The following is a 20,206-nucleotide window of genomic DNA, read 5'->3' on the forward strand; positions in this document are numbered from 1 at the left end:
CCAAGGTGACACCTCGAGCCAGTGACAGGCTGTCTTCCAGCCTCCCTGGTGCCTCTGACCCACACTGCGCCTCCGTTTCACAAGTCAGCATGAATCGCACACACACCTCCCAGCCTAGCCCGGTCGCCAGCTGATATTTTTACCAAATGTCACAGCAGTTTGCAGGAAGGCCCAGGGTCTGGCTTGAGCCAGTGAATTACGATCGCTTGCCAGAGAGCTGTAAACAGGATTCTGATTAATGAATTCCTTAATGGTCGGGCCCCGTGTGCAGACGTCTGAGTGTCACTCCAGCAGATACACAAGGAGGAGTTGGCTGGGCAGTGGGAAGATTTGTGTCATGTCTTTCCTCGGAAAGGGAGCTCCGAACCTGCTGGCCCCGGGCGCCGAAATAACCACCCCTCCCTCACCCCAGTTGCGCGCCTGCCCGCTGAGTCCCCGCCAGCTGACGTGTGCAGGAGACCAGGCAAAGCGGTGACGGAGCCTCGGGTGGAAATAGAATTGGCTGGCCTCCGCCGTGATCTCAAGAAACTTGAAAATGCCCTTATCTGAATCCAAACAAAGAGCCAAGGAGCTTCTCCCCCACACGCCTGCCTTGCGTCTGGTGGGCCCCTGAGGCCGGAGCAGGAAGCCTCGCTTCTCCTCCTTCTCGGTTGGAGATTGGGGACTCGGGCAGCAGGAGCTGGACACAAACCGGTCCAGACTCCCCTGGGATTTGGGAAGAATGGAAACACGGGAAGTCACTGACAAGGGAATGGTCCTGCTCTGTGACCTTGGGCCAGTCTCCTAACCACTCTGGACCTTGTGTCCTCCTCTGTGAAAAGAAAGGCCTGGAGCACACGATTCACTCAGCGCTCTGTGCTACAGCAGGTGAGGGCAGAGCTAAGGCCAGAACAGGAGCATCAAATAAACAATGTGGCCCGCTCCCGTCCTGTGCCCGGGGAACATCACCGATCAGTCTTGGCTTTCCTTGCCACTGAGCTGGGCCCAGCCCTCACGGCCTCTCCTGGGGCAGGACTCACGGCAGCCACCACCAATCGGTCACAGCCAGCAAGTGTGAGAAAAGGGGTTTGCTGTCCCCAGACCGGGATATTTGTCTTCTGCTTTAGTCAAGAGTGGCAACGTATGTGGCGGAAAGAGCACTGGACTGAGAGTCAGGAGCCTGGAAACCTGTCACGGCTCTGCCATCTGGTCTCTTGGGCAGGACACCAGGCCTCTTCGCGTCTCCTCCAAGCCCTTCCTGATCCGAGTCCATGGACCAGTGGGAGCAGAGTCTGTTATTATCCCGACAGCGGGCGGGCGAGGATCGGGCACTGTGTGAAGCTCTTCATGGCATTTCCTCACCTAGTCCTCCTGCTGCCTGACGAGAGGGGTTAGTGCCATCCCGTTTATGGAGGAGCACATCGAGGTTCAGATAGATGAAGTGAAAAAGCCCAGTGGGCAAGGAGGAAGCGTCCTAACAGTGAACCCAGACGTTGTGTGACAGATTACACATGTCCACAAAGTCTTGGAGGCTCCTCCCAGCAAGAGGTGGAATCTGGTTGCCCAGCCTTTGCATCCGGACTCGCCACGACCAGTGGAACGTGGCAGAGAGGGCACGTGTGCATCCCACAGCCTGGGCTTCCAAAGGCCTTACAGCTTCCACTCTGCCCCTCTGAATGCTGCCCAGGCTGCTGCTCTCCTGTACGGGAGGGTGAGAGGACAGTCGGAGAATACCGAGGCACCCCAGGAAACAGCCAGTGTCACACCCGCAAGCAACACCATGGTGGACCTGCCTGTCCTGCAGATCCTCCAGCCGACCCTCCAGCTGAAGCCCGCCAAGTGAGCAGCCCAGGAGAAACCAGCAGAGGCGCTGCCCAGCCAGCCCACAGAACTGTGAAAAAGACGTCACTTGGTTTTTAGAGTTGCTTGTTACACAGCGATAGCTGACTGACATACGATCTTACCCAACATCTGAATACTGTTGGTGACCTTTGATGAGAGGTGATCCAGAGCAGTGGGTAAAAGTGTGCAGCCAGACAGCCTGGCTTCAAATCCCAGCTCCACCCTTCGCAGCTGTGTGACCACAGGCAAGTCACTTTGCTTCTTTGTGCCTCAGTTTCTCCCTTGGTAAAATGGGGGTGATGATAATAGTACAGCTACCTTATTGGGTTGATGATTAAATGAGTCACTAGAAATAGTTGCCATGTGCCTAGAATAGTGCCTGGCACAGCGTGTTCTCTTATGTGCTCCCCAGGGAAGGGAAAATCCTAGGCTCACAGCCAGTCAGGGTCACTTACCCAGTGAGGGCTTCTGGGGACTGCGGCAGGAATCCTGTCAATCTGCTTCCTCCTATGTCCTCAGTCCATCAGAGAGACTGAGCCAGGAGCCCCAGAAGCGCCGTCTGGGTGAAGGCCCCTCCAGAGTGGGCGACGTGTTGTACAACAAGCAGACTTGCATGGCGGCACTGGAGGCAGATGCTGTGGGTCCTATCTTCCCCAGATGAGCAAACCAAAACCCAGGGAAAGAACTAGCCCTTAGCCAGCCTCCTAATTCCTGGGTCAAGGCTTGTCCCTCAAGCCCACTAAGCCTTTTGGTCCTGGTGCTGAGGCAGCCATGGGGGTGCTACATGGAGCTCATTCCCCAACCTCAAGAGTGGGGCAGAGGCAGACTTCCCGGGATTCGGTTATCCAGCCTTCCTTGGGGTGGGGTGAGGGCAGAGCCAGCCCCTCTCTGAGGCCTCCTGCAGCCAGAAACCCACAAGAAGCAGGATGGGCCAGATCCCAGGAAGAGAGCAGAGCCCTTGGGCCATCTTGGAAAGCGGGGCTCTGCTGCCTCCTCTCAGGCACTCTCCCTCTCCATCTTTCTCTTTCGTCTTTTGTCCATGCTTGTCTAGCATCTCCTCTCCTTCAATCTCCATGAGGATAACCCTCCCTCTGTCCTTTTCCAGGGAGCTGAGCACCAGGCAGAGGGAAAACAAAATCTGAGATGTGCTGAACATGTATCTGGGACAACACAAACGTTCCCCCTTTAATTGACACAACAACCCCCAAGGGAGGCATGTTATCCCACTGCCACAAGTGAGGCAGCAGGGCCCCCAGAGGCTAAGTGCCTTGCCCAAGAAGACACCCGTAGGAAGTGTCAGAGCTGGGATTTGAATTCAGACCCTCTGACTTCGGAGCCTCGGCCATTTCCACCACACCACCTGGCATCCTCAGGGGAGGCGAGAGCCGGACTGGAAACTCCGGCGTGGAAACAGCAGAGTGGAAACTGCATTAATGAAAGGAGAGAGCCAAGCCTACCCCCAGGGCAAGTTCCTCATCACCCGGAGCCCCAGGAGGAGCTGGGGAGAGAGGTTCCCAGCATCCTCAGCAGCTAATTGCCAGCTTCACTTTTTCCTTCCCTCCTAGGATGTTTCCAACGTCCTCATCAAGTGCTCCAAACTCAGCCTGCAGAGCAGGGCTGTGCCTCAGAGCTGGCAGGGCTGGGGGAGCCTGAGAATGAGCCGCAGGGCAGCTGCCTGGGAGGCCACTCCAGGAGGGCGAGGACCCCCATCGGCTCCCGTGTGGCTGAATGCATGGCCCTCGATTAGGATTTGTTGAATTAATAAGTTGAGCACCACTGCACGCTCTGACATGCATGTCCATGTCACATACAACCCTGTAACAATCACCCAGTGATAATCATCAGTAATGCCCACCGCGTACTGAACGGCTTGTGTGTGGTCCCCCTTCCTGCTCCCCCCTAAGAGGGCTCTCAGAAGTTCTGCATCCTCACAGTGTCACCCAAGCCTCAGAGGGGGCAATTGATGCCCAAAGGAGCTCAGTGACCTCCCCCAATTAGTAGTGGCTGTGCTGGGGCTTCCAGCCCAGGTCCCTGCGACCCTGAGCCAGCGCTCTTGAGCACCACATTCTAGGTGATGGAGAGAAGATGAAGCCTCTGAGGGTGAGTGTGACATCTCAGTCTCCAGAGGGAGACGCTGCCCCGGGCTGCCCTGTTTCTGAGTGTGGCTCTCAGCCTGACCGGGCCCCACTGGGGCCAAGACCCGGAGCCCACTGGGGCCGATTCCTCTCCAAACCTGCCCATCCTGGTCGCTGCTGCTTCCTACCTCCCGACCCGCCCTCCCCAAAGGCGTCTGAGGCCATGCTGGTGCACCTAGCTCTGCCCACTTCCTGGCCCACCTGTTGCCCCTCTGCAGGCATGTGGAGTGCTGGTTGGGGTCCAGTTACATCTTGACCATTGAGCTCTATGGGTGAAATCCTTGCCTGCCTGGTCAAGCCTTCAGCTGGAGCCCTGCCAGCGCTCACTCTCTCTTGTCCCCTTTCTCCTCTCTCACTTCCTTGTGCCTCCATCACCCCCCTCACCCATCATCACCTTCCTTTCCCTTCCCCTCTCTCAGCTTTCCTCATCCTCACCCAGAAATGGAAAGGGCACAGCAGTTGAGGTCAGGAAGCCCACAGCCCCATGTCGGTTCCCCACTCCGTGGCTGGGCGACCTTGGACAGGTCACTTGGTGCCCTGGGCTTTGGCTCCTTGTCCTCAGAATGATGCTCACTAGTCCCGCAGCCAGATGGGGTCTTGGGGTTGGGGGGGAGAGGCCAGCTCACATTTGGGGGTGCCCACTCTGTGCCTGGGGCTCCTGAGGGATTGCTCTACCTGTTTCCCTCTTGCAGGCTCCCAACTGGGCCTGAGTGGAGGTGGGGGTGGAAAGGGGTTCACCCAGAAGTGGGGACCTGGACTATGTCCATTTTTTCAATAAGGATAATAAAGTTCAGAGAAGTGAAGTCACTTGCCTAAATGTCCCAAGGCTAGTGAGGATTTGGGTCTGAATTCGCATCAGCTCTACCCAAGCATGAAGTGTGTGTTCATCCACTCCTTTAGCGTGTGTATTCCCTGAACACCTACTGTGTGGCAGGGACCTCGCCAGGCGGAGGATTAGCAAGACGTTTTAAGGCGCAGCCCTCCTCTCCCCGGGGAGTGGGGAGGCATCCAGGGCCGGAAGAGATGGGGGATGGGAAAGCGCTTGCAAATGCCTAAGGAAGGAATGTGCCCCCTTCTCCCCCAGCCCAAGCCCTGCCTCTGTTTGGCCGCACAGAGGGGACTGGGGCGACAGAGGCCAGGAGTTACGGGCAGACCCCTACTGGACCACAGGACCACCCTGGAGCCTCCTTCTTCAATCTTCCCTGACACCCAGGTGTAAGATGAAGAGTAAACTAGCAGAGGACCCTGGGGCTTGGCCAGATCTCACCTCGACCTGTGTCCTTGAGGCCCAGGGACTCACTGCTCAGAGAAGCACCCCTGCCTCCCCTGGGGGCCTTGTCCTGCTGGTCCTGCTGAGCAGAAGCCCTGCACAGAGACAGAGCCATAAGCAGAACCCCGCCAGAGCAGGGCCAGCGCCAGGAGGAAGCCCTGAGCAGGTGCCAACGCTGGGAGCAAGATGGGAAGTTATTTTTAGAGGCAGCCTGATGGGGTAGCCGTCTGTCCCACTGCATGGTAACATGGAGATGCCCTCTGGAGAAGGAGAGGAGCTTTGCCATCCAACACTCAGCCTGTCCTGGCAACATCAGAGCCTGGGGAGAGCCCACTTCCTCCAGGGAGCCTTCTCTGGTTCTTGCAACTTGCCAATGGCTCCTTATTCTCAATTTTGTACACAGGGAAGCAAGGAAGTTACTATTGCACATTGAGTGGCTTCTCCATGACAGGTGCCTTACTCACATCCCCTCATTTAATCCTCCCAGGACTCCCCACAGGTTACTTGTTCTATTTTACAGAGGAGAACACTGACACTCAGACAACCTAAGTCACTTGCTTGGTGTCACACAGCTTGTGAATGGCAAAGGTAGGATTTGAACCCAGGTCTGCCTGGCGACAAACCCTGCCGTCTTTTGGTTCCACAGTGGCTCCTGGAAACATGCCCTCTTCCTGATTTCTGGATGTGCCTCTGGCCACATCTCCTCCTTCATTCCTCCCTCTGACCTTCAGGCCTGACCTTCCATCCAGCCCTGGAGACTTCCGCAGGAGTCAGCGGGCCCATGGCTATCACTGTTAACAAGCATTTAGTAAATATCTGCTATGGACCAGGTACTAGGCTCTGTGAGAACCCACGGGATTAACCACTGGGTCACTTAATACACTCAGACCCTGTGCTCTGAGCTGTGCCTCTGTCTTCTGTTTAGTCCTCGTGATGACCCCGGGCAGTAAGTGTCACCATGTCCGTGTTGCAGATAAGGAGCATAAGGGCTGGGGAGATCCCCTCTCCTTTGCCCGGGGCTGTGAGATCCCATGCTCTAGGGCCCTCATACATTTGCCTCGGCTGTTCAAACCTCTCCTGCCTTGTTCCTCTCAGTGCCTTCTAGTTGCAAGAATGCTGTGGGCCTGAAGGGACCTTAGAGACTACCTCTGGGTCAATATCCTTATCCCTCATTTTATGTCGACCTCGAGGGAAGTAACAGTCATTTAACTCCGTCCATTTTGCAGATGAGAAAGGCAACCCCAGAGAGGGAGGGAACTTGCTGTGTGTTCTGCAATGACAGAGACAGGACTGAGAGCCTGCTTCCACCTACACCCCATCTGCCCTTGGCTTCAGACAGAGGCCCTTGGCCCTGAGCCGGAGCAGTCAGGACAGTCACAAGATGGGGGTGTCCTCTTGGCCCTGTGCACTTGATCTCACAGGAAGCAGGAGACCCTGGGCAGGGTGCCAGCCCCGGGAGAAGCTAAGAAACTCCAGCATCAGAACGAGACATACACTTCAGAACGCATAGAAGTCAAGCATTTCATCAGGAATGAAAGTCAATGGCAGTCCCAGCTGGGGCCGGAGTAGGGAGTGCTGTGCAGCACGGAGAGCATGGCCTGGCAGCCAGCAGCCCAGCGCCTGTCCCTTTACTCCCTGTGGGGTCTTGGTGGCAGGAGCTGGGCTCCTTGACCTCTCTGGGCCTCATTCCTGTCGCTGGGGTGGGGGAGGGTGACCAAGTGGCCTCTCCAGTTCTACTTACCTCTGTAAAGTGATAGACAAGGCCTGCCATTCTGTTGGAGGGACAAAGGGACACCAATGACACAATGTTGGAACGCCCAGGAAAATGGCTGGAGATCCGCAACATCCAGCGTGGGGGAGCAGTTACTGGGCCTCTGGGCTGAGGAGGGGATAGGGTGAGTGTCGGGGGCTGCTTCAGCCGAGAAGGCTGCTGGAAGGAAAGCCCCCAGCTCTCCCCACGAGGCTGCTGGGGAGAAGACAGGTGCCCTGACAGTCAGGAGGCCAACGGCCCCCAGCCTGCCTGCGAAGACGCGCCGTGGGAGGGAGACGGAGACAGCACTGGGGCGGGTGATACGCGGCCTGTGCCGCCCTAACAAATGACCACAAACTGGGCGGCTTAGAGCAGAGAAATTTGTCCTCACAGATCTTGGAACCAGAAGCCCGAGATCAAGTTGTCAGCAGGGCCACGCTCCCTCTGGAGACTCGAGGAAAGATCCTGGTCCTCGGCTCTTCCAGCTTTTGGTGGCTCCAAGTGCTCCTTGACTTGTGGCCGCATCACTTCAGTCTCCGCCTCTGTCTTCAAACAGCCTGCTCCTGTCTGTCAGATCTCCCTGAGTGTCTCTCATAAGGACATCTGTCATTGCATGTAGGGTCCACCTGAACAATCCAGGAGGATCTCTTCAGCTCAAGATCCTTAACTTAATACCATCTGCAAAAACCCTTCTGCCCATGTAAGGAAACACTCCCAGTTTCTGGGAATTAGGACATGGGCATGTCTTTCGGGGGGCCACCATTCAACCCACTATGGCAGGGTCTTGGGCCCCATGCTCGCTGGCTCTCAGCATCTGAGAGGCTTCTGGCAGCTCAGCCCAGCGGGATGCAGATTCCCAAGCGAGGTGCAACCTGCTACCTGCCTGCCTGCTTGGCTCCCCCCCGGGGCAGAAGGCTGAAGGCAGAGACACTCCCGGGAGGGAGGGAGGCCTCTCTGCAAAGGCATCTCCAGCTCTGGGGAGGCAGCAGCTGCCTGCAAGCCTGTCTTCCAGCTCTGAGACAAATGAGCCAGCTAATTCAACTCCATCAACTGGAATGACCAAGTCTGAAGGGGACTTCGGGCGATCAAACCATTTCCTTTTAAACCCAAGGACGGGGAGGGCACAGCCCAGTGAGCCAGGTGGAGGCCCAACAGGGGGATTCGGGCGCAGCAGCAGGACACAGGGCAGAACCTCCCAGGGCAGCCCAAACATGCTCCAGGGGCATCATCCTGTCTTGCCAGCCCCAGCATGGGCCCCAGAGCCCAGATTTGACAGATCTATCCCAGGCAGGGAAGCTTATGTCGTCAGAGCCCTGGGCAAGCATGCCTTCAGATCTGGGGTCCTGAAGATACGGCAGTGACTACATAAGGCCCTTCTCGCTCCAGATCACTGAAGGTGAGCTCTTGGCCAATCCTCTTGTTTACTGAATGCTGTGGCCTGGCTCTGAAAGGGGCGGCATGGGGGAAAGAAAGACATGGGACATCATCCCAGTGGTCAGAGAGCTGCAGACTGAGTAGAAATTGTGCACATAAAGAGAAGTTAGAGAGTATGGCCTGGAGGGTAGAGATCAGGGGACACTAGTGTAGGCAAGAGAGCATTCTGGGTGATTGAGGACAACTGGAAGGAGGTTTGCTTTGGGAGGGTCAGCTTTGGAATATAAGAGTGGAAGGAGGTGTTCTAGGAGCCCAGGAACCCCCCAGTCTTGTAGCTTGGGAGTGAGAAGTTTGAGCTGGACTTCAGGAAGATTAATGCAGGACCCAAACGTAGGATCAATTTGGGGCAAGAGAGAACAGGGCGAAGAGACTAGTTGGGAGGCTGTTGTCCAGACCCCGGAAGGGTAATGGGAGCTTGCACAAGGGTGGTGGCTCTGGGGCTAGAGAGAGAAGGAGGTGAGAGGGATGGAGGGAGGAGGGAGGAAGAAAGACTCGTTAAACACCCGCTCTGTGCTGGACGCTGTGCACGCCATGTTTCGTCCTCTTCCCATTTCATCTTCTCTGGGACGACGGAGTTCCTAAGAAACATCCTGTGGTGGAAACACCGCAGAAGGAACTTTTGACATAGGAAAAGGAGAGGTTACAGAATGAAAAAGATGAACTCACAATAAAGTCATTTTCTCTGTGATGATTCCAATAAGTACAATGTCTTACAGCCAAACTTGGAGTTTGGGATTGCAAGCTAAAAACAAGGGAACAGCATGTTTCCCACGTGTGGGGTGCAGTGTCCCACTGTGATTATGTCATCACCAATAGCAGTCCAGTAACACGTATCGCGTCCCCTAATTAATCGACCATGCCATTTCCAACTCAAGCTACGGAAATGTGTGCGTGGAGCAGTGTCTGTGTTTATTGTCCCCGTTCCACAGATGGGGAAACAGGCTCGTGGCTATGAACTCACCTACCAGGGTCAGAAAGCCCAGGAGGGGCTGAGCCGAGACATGAACACAGTCTGTCCACCAGGGCGTCTTTCCACTCCCTAAGCTCCAAGAAAAGGAACGGCTGTGACGTGGTGACTGATGCCCGCTGACAGCCCAGGAGGAAGGGCGGGCGCGGGCGGGGCTCCAGCCGGGGACTTAGGCCAGCTCCTGGAGGCCTGAGCCTTCCGAGCAGGCGGCCAAGGAAGGCAATCCCTCTCCCGCTTGGCCAGGCTTTCCCTCCCACCCCGGGAGCCCTGATTGAGTGTGGCACTTTCAGAGCAGTGAAGGATGAAAATGGGAGAGGAGGAGAAGGAGCAGATGGGCCGGGAGGGAGCGTCTGGCCCAGAGGGAAGACAGCACCCTATTCGGGCCGCGCTGAGGGCGGCTCTGCCCAGCCATTGCCGCACTGCCTCTTAGCACTTTAATCAAATGCCTTCCGAATGGGTTCACCCGGATGTCAAAAATCCAATCGGATACATTTATAGGCCTGACAACCAATTTTCTGTGATGTACCATCAGGGACTGATGGTCCATTCGCGGCAGCAGGGGAGTTGGTGATAATGGAGCTGGGAGAGCCATCGTGTGCCCTCAATATTGTCCCAGGCTGTCATGGGGAAGGAAAGAAGCCTGAGCCCATGGAGGCAGACAGACGGACCCACAGAGCGCGCCTTGAGCCTCGAATCCCTGTACAGTGGGGAAAGTGCTGGACCAAGAGGAGAGAGCAGAGAATCTCGGGCTGGCCATTCACAGCCGGCCTGGCCTGAGGCACTGTGCCAGCCTAACCTGGGCATCCTGGGGGTCCTCACCAGCCACATCAGGAGAATGGGAGAGCAAGAACCTGGCAGGGCTATGTGAGGACCCCATGGACTCAAACAGCATTTGCTGAGCATCCTCTACGTGCAGGGTATGGAGAGAGGGAGCCAATTAGGACATGGCTCCAGTCCTCGGGGGGCTTCCAGGAGAGTAGGGGCAATTGAATTAAAGGGTTGGAGGGACCACAGATGCCCTCCCTTCCCATAGCTTTCCAGCTGGTGCTGAGGAGCCTTGGGAGTCTCACGGAGCCCCCAGGAGTTGCCAAAAAGCTGAGGAGCAGGCCCCCAGCCCCCAATTCAACCACAGCAGCTCCACTTTTATCTTTTATGCCTTTTATTTGTTGGACTTCTGGATAAGCTCTCCTTTAGCGAAGGGTTGTGCTCCTTCAAAAAGAAAAGTTTGAAAAGCACGGATTTAGTCCAATCCTCCCATTTTACTAACAGGGAAACTAAAACCCAGAGTGGTGAAGGGATTCCAAATCTGCCTAGGAGGGCTGCACAGAGGAGGTGACATGTGTGTTGAGCCTTGAAGGATAAACAGAATGTCCTCTTCATTGAAAGGCAGCGAGAGGAGGAAGGAAACACTGCGTTGCCCCAGGCCACTTCCCACCTCTGGGCCTGTGCTTGGGGTCCTGTCACCTGGAGGGTCCTGCCACCCTTTGCCCTGTATCTGACTCGCTCACTTTTCTCCTCCTTTGACAGATAGTTTATGCCACCTCCTCCACAAAGTCTCCCCATCCAGAACAAATGGTCCCAGCACCCTTGCTCGTGTAACAGATTATTTGTGGGGCAATTTAGCTCTTCAATAATTCTGCCCTGCCCTGTGCCCAGGGTTGGTGGTGCCAGTGCCACCCAGCCGAAGACCAGGAGAAACGCACCTGTATTTGAATAAAGGTGTGTATATTCCCTGTGGCAACAAGGGAGAACGCACACCATGGGGATGGGTGGGCACCTCAGGGAGAGGGTGCTGGAGTTGAGTTCTAGGATTTGGGCTAGTGACAGGAGATTTGGGGGAGGAATCCAGGAAGCAGGGCTCTGTTCTGGACTGAAAGCCATCAGGAAGTGGGGAGAGCAGATCCCTGACTGAGTATCTTAATGAGTCTTATCCAGGAGGCAAGAACAGAGCCGAGCCAGAGCAGTAATTGCTAAAGCAGCAGTAGTCCCTGATATTAGCCAGGACAGGGGATGTTTGGCGATTTTTGTGGTTTGGACAATGCTCTTGTTTTTGTCTGTGTTCGGACACGATTACGGAGTGGTCTTGTTTTTGTCTTGCTTGTGGCCTTGTCTGATGTTTCTGTTCTGGAAAGTTGTTTATGCTCAACAGGAGACCACTGCAGCCCGGCTGGAGCGCCAGGCCCACTCCGGCCAGCGGGGGCTGTCTGCGTCCTCGTGGGGAACGACCAGCGGTTCCTGCTCCTTCCTGCCTCTCCGGGGCCAAGCCCAAGGCCGGGCACAGGGCAGGCCCTTAGCAATTACATCCTATATCATACACGAGTCTGGGAACAGAGCAGGGGTTTGAGGAGTCAGCATGGCTGGAATCAAGGACACGGGGGTGGTGCCGCTGGAGGTCAGAAACAACCTCGAACGCCAATTAATGGAACGCGATAAGCGAGGTGGCTGCATGCTGGAAGGTATAGAGTACATTGGATGGTGAAGGATTAGTGTTATCTCCTGCTCCTTCCTCCCTGGACATTGGCCTGGAGGCTCGAAAGCTGTTCAGCAATCTCGCCAGCCTCCAGAGACAGGAAGGAGAGCAGGCACAGCTCAGCAGAAGCCGGAGAAGCCCATCCCAGCAGGCAGGCTGGCCAGTGAGGACCGCTGTCATCCCGAGGGTGCCCCTGACCTTTCCCTGCACAACAGGAACAGCCGCATGGAGCCTGGCTGCATCCTTCTCCTTTAAAACAAGAAATGGAAGCATTACTCACCACCCTGGCCATTTATCATGGTCTGGGGACATTAATTTGACAGTGTGTCATTTTCCATTTGGTTTGGGCCCGGTGGAGGCTGCCCTCGAAACACCTTCAATTAAATGCAGCTAATAACACAGAGCTATTTCGAGCAAGAAGGGCCCTCTGCCTCCCCCCAGAGCCCTGGTGTGCGTGTGTTGGGGGCAGGGGCTGCTGCCGGAGGCTGCAATTCACCGTGATCCCAGGGATGTGACTGTTTCCCACGAATCTGGGCCCTGCACTGCTGCAGGCGAGTGCAGCGCAAACAGGACAAGGGAGAATGAGGAGAAGAACCACCTCAGGCCCCGGAGGAGCAGACTCCAGAACCGGCCAGGCTGTGGCCCCTCCCGCAGGACATCAGAAGACGTAGCTCTCGCCCAGCATGGAAAGACCAAAGGTTTTGGAGTCCAGCAGACTTGGAGGTGGATCTCAGCTGTTCTGCTTCCTGCTGTGTGACTCTAAGCCAGCCCTTCAACACCCCGGAGCCTCAGTTTTCTCATCTGTAAAATGGAGACAAAAGTTCCTCTTTCATGGAGCGGTATGATGATTCATATTAATTTGTGAACTCAAACAGAAAACTATACGCATGAGGCCCATTAATTCATTGCAGATAACTCATAACAACCTTTTTATTTTCCTAATTGGAAATGTAGGGAAAGAGCGTTATGACCCCAACACTCCAGACCCCTTCAACAGGACTCAGAAGGGGCAGGGGGCCGAGGGAGAGCCCAGATCTCCAGAGTTAGAAGGAACACCTGGGCTCCCATCCCAGCTCAGCCGCCAACTAGCCGTGTGATTTGGGGCAATTTCTTCAACCTCCCTGTGCCTCAGTTTCCTTATCTGTACTATGGAGATGATCTTGCCAATCCTCCCTGGGATTGTTGAGAAGACAAAATGAGAGACATATAGAGTACCTAGCAAATAGTAGATGCCAGAACCTATTAACATACTCATTCTTCCCTGCCTACGCCCTAAGTCTAGAAAATAAGCACTCACACTGGTGGTTATACATTTTCAATATGTGCTCAGCACTAGGTATGAATGATCTCATTTTAACCCTCAAAATGCTAGAAGGTGGGGATTATCAGTAGATTGAACAGTATGAAATCTGTTGTTTTGTAGGTCAAAAATGGTTGAATATCAGCAGTTTCATATGTTCAACATAACATCTTCCATTCTATGATGAGGCAGCCAGGGCTTGTGGATGTCAGTATGCTCAGATCAGACACATTGGCCAGCAGTGGAGCTGAGATGGGCTCCCGGCAGTCGACATTGGAGCCTGTCAGGGTAGCCACCCATGGAGGGACCCTGAGAAGCCCCGAGGATCTGGGAGTAGAGGACAGCCACCATCAGTCCTGCTTTTGCAGGATGATCCCCAGTTCAAACCTATAGGCACTAGAGCCAGTGACAAGTCTGGAAGGCCCAGTGTAAGGGTCAAAGTGAGGCTTTCGGTGGGGGAGGGCCCAGTGGGGTGCCTTGGCCTCCACACAGCAAAGCCTGAGGGTTGCTAGGCTCTTTGGGGACCCTGAGACCTCAACTTCACACTCCTATGCCTACCCAGCCTTGAGGACGGCTGCCTTCTTCACTGGAAGGCCCTGGACAACTGTGAGCCAGGCCACAATTCACTGTACATCCAGCCGCCAACGGACTCCCTGTAAAGTGTGATATTGATTTGACTGCTGCAGTCATGGTCCTCCAGAGTGCTGTGCTGGGGAAAAGCCCACTGTTCACTACGTGCCACCACTGAGATCCTGTTTGTCACAGACAAGATACTGACAAATGCCTGATTCAGAGGGAAGAGTCTTGGTCTGGGTAGCTCTGGCCTCTCTTTCAGGCTTTGCCACTGGCTTACTCTGTGGCCATGGACCAGCCCCTTTGCCTCTCTGGGCTCTGTCTCCTCATCTGGAAAATGAGGACCTGAATTAAGGACCTTGACAGTTCCCCAATCATGGAAAGTCTGTAAGTCTTTATAAGGAGATTTCAAAAGATGACCCTACTGATGTAAAACCATCTTCATTTCAAGAAAAATGAGGTGAAGCAGTAAGATTCTCATATTTACAGTTACTGACCACCCTGGCTGGTTTCAATTCATGCTATTCTTCAAATAACATTTTGTGTGTGTGTGAAGAAGATTGGCCCTGAGCTAACATCTGTTACCAATCTTCCTCTTTTTGCTTGAGAAAGATTGGCCCTGAGCTAACATCTGCGCCAATCTTTCTCAATTTTATATGTGGGATGCTGCCATAGCATGGCTTGATGAGTGGTGTGTAGGTCCGCTCCTGGGATCTGAACCTGCGAACCCCAGGCCACTGAAGCAGAGCATATCAACTTAACCACTACACCACTGGGCTGGCCCATCAAATAACTTTTAATACACCATCTTTCCTTCCCCTGTACTTTCCCCACACACACAGCAAAAAGACTAAGGAAGAAAATGAAGGAATTGACATTCCTTTCTTCCCTGATCAGCATTGTTCTTTTTTGTTTTTTTCTGGTTTTTTTTTTTTTTTTTTTGGAGGAAGACTAGCCCTGAGCTAACTGCTGCCAATCCTCCTCTTTTTGCTGAGGAAGACTGGCCCTGAGCTAACATCTGTGCCCATCTTCCTCTATTTTATATGTGGGACACCCACCACAGCATGGCTTGCCAAGCAGTGCCATGTCCGCACCCGGGACCCGAACCGCCGAACCCTGGGCCGTCAAAGTGGAATGTGCACACTTAACTGCTGTGCCACCGGGCCAGTCCTGGCGTTGTTCTTTTTTAACTGGTCTCGACGAGCGCGTGGACATTTCTTAGCAAGAATGAACGAACATCTTTGTCGGCTTCTACAGATTCACTGGAATGTGGTGCTGGGAAGCCTGCGGGAGACCTGACGTTTCGACAAGATGTGCGAAGCCACAGAAGACCAGCCAGGCGGTTACAGCAGCCTGCCCCTTTCTCTTGCCCACAGGTGAAAATGGTACAAACATTCTGGAAAGTTTGGCAAAATTGATCGGGGTTTGAAAAATATTTGTATCCTTTGGAATATATCCTAAGGAAACAAACCAGAGGACAGAAAGAGCCATATGCATAAAGGTGTTCACCACGCGAAAAATTAAAGCAAATTAAACATTCAGTAATAAGGGATTGGTTAAGTAAACCATTCCACATCTTTTCGATGGAATATAAAATATTATACAGCGATTACAAAAGAAGTCCATAAAACTTACAATAACATGGAAAAATAAACACGTTTTAATGGTAGGAAAAAAAAATCAAGATTCTAATCCAGTTATACAGGGTGGATTAAATATGCCTTGACCTTCTGTCACTGTCAACCTCTCCTTATGCTGACACTAAAGTGGGAGAGGTATAAAATCCCAAGTCCAAAGGGGTCTGTGAGGTAAAGGTTTCAACAAATACCTGGAGTCAGGAAAGTCATCTCGAGTGGTAATGACTCAACAGAGTGGAGAAAGCTACAAACTCAAGCCGTTGCAGAAGCAAACTGATTTGTCTTCAGGAATTCCTGAGAGGCCCAGCGCCCGCACATGCCAAGTGTGTGCGTGTCCGTGGTGGGGGCAGAGCCGGAGGCGGGACAGTGGTTAAAAGTCTACGTCTGGAGCAGTTGAGTTGCTCTCCCGGTGGCCCCTCCCTACCCTCCACAGCATCCACACAGTGTCAGACTTCAACCGGAACTTGAGAAAGTAGAAGACAGTAGAAACATGTCCACAAAATGCAGAGAGGAACACTATTTCCAACACGGACTTCTATACACAGCTGATTATAAATCAAGTGTGATGGAATAAATACATTTCAGACATGCAAAAAATTTACCTCCCTTGCGCTTTTTCTTCGGAAGTTACTATAGCATGGGCTTCAGGCAAACAAGAGAAAAACCAAGAAAGGGAACACCTGGGATACAGGAGACAGGAGGTCCCACCCAGAAAGTGGCACGGTTTCCGACAAGTACTGTGCAGCTGGCCCGGTGCGCCCAGGGAGGCCCAGACAGCAGCTGGTCCTAAGGAGGGGCATGGAGATGCTGTTTCAAACTTGTAGAGAACAGTGTTCATAGACATTCAAGAGCTCTCTCGGAGCATAGAGAACCGAGTAAATCAAAAAGCAAAGAGACTAATATGAGGAAAAACAAAACAATGTACAAAAAGGGGAACATCATCGTGGAACCTGGCTGGAGTCACGGGGAAGAGTATTTTCATAGCCATGAGAACAGGAGCCCAGAGCCAGACAGTGATATAACAAGCAGGATACCGAGAGAGGAGAAATGGGGGAGGGGAGCTGGTAAAGCCCTAAATCCTCCATCACCAGAGCAAGAAGTCAGTAGATAATAAGGAAAAAAGCAGCACAGAAAGTTACGTAGAAGTCTGTGGAGAGCAATGATAGAAGCAGTCCCCAAGGGAATTCAGATTGCTTTCTCTAGGGGTGGGGGAGGGATGGGGAGCAGTGGGGCAGGGGACAGTGGCTTTGCACAGGAAGCCTTTTCTAGCTAGTCCATTTCTTAGAACTATGTGCATATACTACTTTGGAAAAAGTAAAACTTGTTTTTTCAAAACTGCATCCCCAGTTCGATCCCCGCCGTCAGCCGCATGCGTGGTTCTGGCGGCCCAGCTGACCCGGTCCTCTACCACGCCCCAGTGCAGCTCCTGAAAGCAAGCAGCAGAGACTGGGGTCATTTCAGGAAGTTTCCAAGACTGTGGTTCCCCGTTTGCTCCCAACCTGATTCTCTCACTTTTCCATCCCCGGCCCTTGAACCCCAGCTCCCTATAGGATGCCTACATTTTGCCTCTGACTTTCTGTGGATTTAGAGATGCTCTTGGTTTGCTGGACTCAGCACTTCGTTAATGTTTTCCCTCCATTTCCTCCCTTGGTTCCCATTGCCTGAGGCGAGGCTCCAGCAGATATGTCAACACTGGATGACCCTGCCCACTGGCCACAGCTGATTGGAGCAAGCATGACCACTGGACCCAAGCAGAGCCAATCCGGTTCTCTTTGGGAAATTTGTAACTGAGACCGAGACCGACAGACAGTTGGACTGCTTTCTTGGATAGCAGAAATGTAAATGTAGAAGCTGTGGGCTGGAAGATTTCCAACTCATGGACAGGGAGGGCCGTCAGTCGAGAGAGAGAGAGAGAGAGAGAGAGAGAGAGAGAGAGAGAGAGAGAGAGGTCCAGACCAGCGGGGGAAGCAGCCTCAAGAGACCACGTAGCCTCAAGCAGAAAGAGAGAGGCTGGGTCCTCGAATGCCCCTCCCCAAGGCCTTGAATTCTTCACGCTCCTTGGTTTCCTTAGGAGAAATCGTCCTTTTCTGATGAAGCTAGTGTGAGTTGGCTTCTGTCACTTGCAACCAAAAGAATCTTAAGTAAAAACCAACCCATCTCCCTGGACTCTGAATGGGGAGGGCTGGGGAGAAGTAGACATTTGATTTTTCAGTGACTCCAGCATCTATTCCCCTCCCCCAAGAGCCCCCCATTTCCTTCGGGGGTGTACCTCCCCTCACAGCCCTCACAGCGGACAGTCTCAGTTTGTGTTTCCCTGGGAAGCCGGTGCCGGGGGGGGGGGGGGGGGGGGGGGGTGGCCCGGGAGGCTCCTTCGCTGGAAACCTCCTCCCACTGGCTTCCTTCCGCTGTCTAGAGGATGGACACCTGAGCAGTGAGGCTCTCTCCTGGGACTCAGAGGCTGGCCATCTGACCAACCAGACTGGCTCCTGGGACTCTGAGTCATGGGCTGAGGCAAGGCAGGGCTGAAGTTCATTCAACTGACCAGCAGTGGCCAGCCAGGGAGACGACACGGGCAAGCGCTGTGCTCCCGAGGTGCTCTGGGGCCACCCTGTTTCCTCTCAGTCAGGTCCTGGCTGTTTATGTCCTTCTTCCGTGCTGTGGCCTCTCCCACACTCTTCCTTCAAGCTCCCTTTTTGGTTTAAGTTTGCCCAGTTTGCCTTCTGTTGCATGCAGCCCAAGAAGCCTGGCCAGTGCTGGGAGGAGGGACCAAGCAGAGACTGAACAGCTGTGTACGGACCCCTACAGCTCCAGCGGCCTCCCCTCATCTTTGGGGCCAACTGGAGACCCTGCTCTCATTTTCAACAGTAGAGGTGCCGGGAGCCTTGTCTGGTGGAGCAGGCCGAGGAGGGAAATGACAGGCCGTGCGCAGCCGCTGGGCTGGCCGACTCCCAGACTGGGGCTCCGGTAGCTTTGCTGGTGGGGCCTGGAGTTAGAGGGTGAATGTATCCTGTGTGATCAGGATCCCGTTCTTACCACCAGGCTGATGTGACTGTGAAGCGCCGATTATACAAACAGGGAGCTGGCTGGAAGAAGATTATATAGTGAAAAAAGACTGCCGGGAATAAAAAGTCTGTTTTTCTCCTTTTTCTTCTAAGAATGCCCTCTCCTTTTTCCCGTACTGCCATCTCAGGACCACCTCCCCCATGCCCTCTATCCTTTCTTAGGGGACCCACACTAACCACTTAGTGTGTGTCCTTGCATGGTCGTATGCATACTAGTATACTCCGCTGCAGACCTGCATGCACGTCCATGCACAAACACAAAGGCGGGACATTTCTGTCACTGTTTTACAAAGGTGGGTCATGTTATACATACTTTTTGCATCTCGCTTTTCTCTCTTTTCAGCCCAGCACCTCCACCCCCCCGAATCTGGTGGGTACAGTGCTAATTCCTTCTTTTTATTTGGCTGTATGATAGTCCGTGGTGTATGTACCACTGTTTGTTCCGCCATTCTCCCGGCCGATGGGCATTCGCTGTGCTCTGTGTGTGTGTGTGTGTGTGTGTGTGCACCATTCAAATAATGCTGCAATAAACATCTTCGTACTTATGTTTTTACCTAATGGAGCTTTTATTTCCGTGGGCGAGATTCCCAGGAGTGAGATCGCCCAGTTGAAGGATGTACGTATTTGCTTTGTTTTAATAGCACTCGCCAGGCTGCTTTCCACAAAGGTTACACCACTTTGCCCTTCCCCCAAAACAAGAGGGTGTGCTTCTCTCACATTCCTCCAAGACCGTAGGGAGCATCTCAAAACATTGACAGGGGTAGCATTTGGGTATTGGGACTATAAGTGCTTTTCTCTCCTTTGTTTTCTTCCAATTTTATTTTCTAATGTCCTCTCCTTGAAAAAGAAGAAAGCTGCAGCACAGTGACCTTACCCAGCCCCAGCCCCAGGTGCACCGTGCTGAGCTTCAGGTGAGGATTCTGCGTAGCCTGCAGGCCCTGGGACTCACTGCTCAGCCCCTCCCCCATGCCAGGCCCCTGTTCACCAGTTGCCCCTGTCCCCTCACAGACCCTCATCTCATCCCAGCAAGAGGGGGACCCCTCGAGGCCTGGGCACATGTCCACACATCACCAAGTTTACCCACATGGAAGTCACGCAGTGTTCTGGGGGGAAAATTCTAGATTCAGAAGCAGACAGATCTGGGGTTGAATCGATTTACCAGCTCGGCTTTGCCAAGTCACTTAACATCTCTGAACCTCAGCTTCCTTGTCTGTAAAATGGGGAAAACAGGGCAACTCCATCACAAAGTTGTTAAGAGCAAAGTGCTTAATGTTTATAAATGCTTAGAGAGACGTCTGGCACACAGTATCCACTGTGACAGCTGTTACATAAAAAATGTCTGCCCCATAAAGTCACTGTGACATAATGTGTGCCGAGGTGCTTTTCTCGGCACACGCTTGTTACACATCTGCAAATGTGGAGTGCAGGCCCCGAGTCAAGGCGACTCAGTGCCCTCCCCAGCTCTCCCTCAGCCTGTGGCTTGGCTGTCCCCGTTCTAGAGGACACTGCAGGCATGTCCGGTTTTGTTTTCCTCTCTGCTCTTCCAGTGCCTGCACTGGCTTCATGGGCTGCGCTCAGAAAGGCCCTGCGCTTGGGTCAATGCTCTGCTGTCGCATCTTGAAATTCTTGCGCACAGGCCCTTGTAGGAGGTGGCAGCTCCTGCGTAGCACTGAGCCTTAGGAAGTGAGCCTTCCAGGAGAGTGTGTCAAAAGGAAGTGAACCAAGCGATGAATAAGACATTGCTTCTGGCTTCCAAGTGCTCACAGTCTCAGGGGGCAGACAGCCCG

The sequence above is a fragment of the Equus asinus genome, chromosome 2 (assembly GCF_041296235.1).
Source record: "Equus asinus isolate D_3611 breed Donkey chromosome 2, EquAss-T2T_v2, whole genome shotgun sequence".
Lineage (NCBI taxonomy): Eukaryota > Metazoa > Chordata > Mammalia > Perissodactyla > Equidae > Equus > Equus asinus.